Source organism: Arachis hypogaea, chromosome 12 (assembly GCF_003086295.3).
Source record: "Arachis hypogaea cultivar Tifrunner chromosome 12, arahy.Tifrunner.gnm2.J5K5, whole genome shotgun sequence".
In the NCBI taxonomy this organism is placed as follows: domain Eukaryota; kingdom Viridiplantae; phylum Streptophyta; class Magnoliopsida; order Fabales; family Fabaceae; genus Arachis; species Arachis hypogaea.
Window position 1 is genome coordinate 25,396,066 of NC_092047.1, and position 3,054 is coordinate 25,399,119.

A 3,054-nucleotide genomic window follows, 5' to 3' on the forward strand; every position below is an offset into this window, starting at 1 on the left:
TTCGAATTTTTGAGTGAAAGAGGGGTGTTAGTAGATAAATAAGTAAATAGAAGGAGATGAGAGGGAGAAGAATTCGAAGATTAAATAAAATAAAATAAAAATATTTTTGTTTTTATTTTAAATATTAGTTATAATTCAAAAATACGAAAAGGAATAAAATTAAAATTAAAATTTAAAATAATTAGTTAATGAAAAGAAATTTTGAAAAAGAGGTTAGTGATTTTCGAAAATTAGAGAGAGAAAATTAGTTAGGTAGTTTTGAAAAAGATAAGAATCAAACAAAAAGATAGGATTAATTTGAAAAAGATTTGAAAATCAATTTTGAAAAGATAAGAGGTTAGAAAAGATTTTGAAATTGATTTTGAAAAAGATTTAAAAAAGAAATTTAAAAAGATTTGATTTTGAAAGTTAAAGTTAATTACTTGACTAACAAGAAACAAAAAGATATGATTTTAAAATTTAAAGATTGAGCCTTTCTTACTAGGCAAGTAACAAACTTAAAATTTTTGAATCAATCACATTAATTGTTAGCATTAATTTCGAAAATATGAAATGGAAATAAGAAAAAGATTTTGAAAATAAGTTTTGAAAATTTCGAAATTATGAAAGAAAAAAATGAAAAAGATTTATTTTTGAAAAAGATTTTGAAAAGGATAGAATTTTTAAATTGAAAATTTGATTTGACTCATAAGAAACAACTAAATTTTAAAACTTTTTGACTAAATCAATTCAAAATTTTCGAAATTTATGAGAAGAATAAGGGAAAGATATTTTTTTGAGTTTTGAATTTTTATGAAGAGAGAGAAAAACAACAAAAAGACTCAAAACATGAAAATTATAAATCAAAACACACAATGCATGCAAGAACACTTTGGATATCAAGATGAACACCAAGAACACTTTGAATGTCAAGATGAACATCAAGAACTTATTTTTGAAAATTTTTAAGAAAAGACACACATGCAAGACACCAAACTTAGAAATTTTTAATGTTGAGACACTAACAAATTGAAAATGCATATGAGAAACAAGAAAAGATGCACAACAAGAAAATGCAATGATCAAACAAGGAAGATCATCAAGAACAACTTGAAGATCATGAAGAACATATGATGAATTTTCGAAAATTAAGAAAAAATTACAAACATGCAATGGACACCAAACTTAAAACTTGACACTAGATTCAAACAAGAAACACAAAATATTTTTTGTTTTTATGATTTTGAAATTTTTTTTGGTATTTTTCAAAAATTATTTTGAAAAAGAAAATAAGGAATTCAAAATTTCTAATGAGAATTCCAGGAATCATGCAATGTTAGTCTAAAGCTCCGGTCCAGGAATTAGACATGGCTTACTAGCCAGCCAAGCTTTCAGTGAAAGCTCCGGCCCAAAACACTAGACATGGCCAATGGCCAGCCAAGCTTTAGCAGATCATTACATACAAAAGCTAAATTGCTGAGAAAGACAAAGAAGCTCTTCTCTAATGATAGTTGAAACCTCGGTCCAAAGGATTAGACATGGCTTAACAGCCAGCCAGGATTCAACATATCTCATGAAACTCTAGAATTCATTCTTAAAAATTCTGAAGAACATAGAATAATTTATTTTTTTTTAATTTTTGAAAATAGAAATAAAAATAAAAATAAAAAGCTTAAAATTAAAATAAAATTACCTAATCTGAGCAACAAGATGAATCGTCAGTTGTCCAAACTTGAACAATCCCCGGCAACGGCGCCAAAAACTTGGTGCACGAAATCGTGATCGTTCATTCCTTGGTAACGGCGCCAAAAACTTAATACGCACGTTCATAATCTTAGTTCTTTGTCACAACTTCGCACAACTAACCAGCAAGTGCACTGGGTCGTCCAAGTAATAAACCTTACGTGAGTAAGGGTCGATCCCACAGAGATTGTCGGTTTGAAGCAAGCTATGGTCACCTTGTAAATCTCAGTCAAGCGGATTCAATTGGTTATGGAGATTTGATAATTAAAATATAATTAAAATATAAAATAGGATAGAAATACTTATGTAATTCATTGGTGAGAATTTCAGATAAGCGTATGGAGATTCTTTTGTTCCTTCTGAACCTCTGCTTTCCTACTGCTTTCATCCAATCATTCATACTCCTTTCCATGGCAAGCTGTATATTGGGCATCACTGTTGTCAATGGCTACATCCCGTCCTCTCAGTGAAAATGGTCCAAATGCGCTGTCACCGCATGGCTAATCATCTATCGGTTCTCGATCATGCTGGAATAGGATCCAGTGATCCTTTTGTGTCTGTCACTACGCCCAGCACTCGCGAGTTTGAAGCTCGTCACAGCCATCCCTTCCCAGATCCTACTCAGAATACCACAGACAAGGTTTAGACTTTCCGGATCGACAAGGTTTGAAACTCCAAATTTCCCATAAAGCTACTTGGTACACCTGAAAGTTTTTCCATATTTTATCCTTGTGTATTATATATGACATATCCAATAACAAAAATTTTTAAATTGGAACACCAATATTTTAATAGTTTTAACTGTTAGTTATATATATATATATATATATATATATATATATATATATATATATATATATATAATATTTTAGGTTCTAAGAACGTTTTTTTACCAAACACTTCTTAGCTCCTTAGGCATAAATTCTTGAGTTCACTTTTGGTGGGTAAAGAATTGGAAAAAAAAACATTTGTATTGAATAACTCCAAACATTTTATAGTGTATAATTTATAGTGGTTTTCATAGTTGAAAATTGTCATCTCCAACTGATTACTTACCATAGTTAACACATGTCAAATATTTAATAAATAATTAGCTCATTTACAACTAGCACAGTAAAAGTAATTGTACTTAAAATTTTATTTTTTTAATTTGTTTAAATTTCAAGTTAAGTAATTGTACTTAAAACTTTATTTTTTTAAATTTGTTTAAATTTCCAGTTAATTAGACTACTGACTTGATGAATTAATATATTTTTAAGTAGAGATGACATTTAAATAATATAGGGTAGTGAGAATGGGAGACAATCTCTCATTATTTACCTTACACTCTAA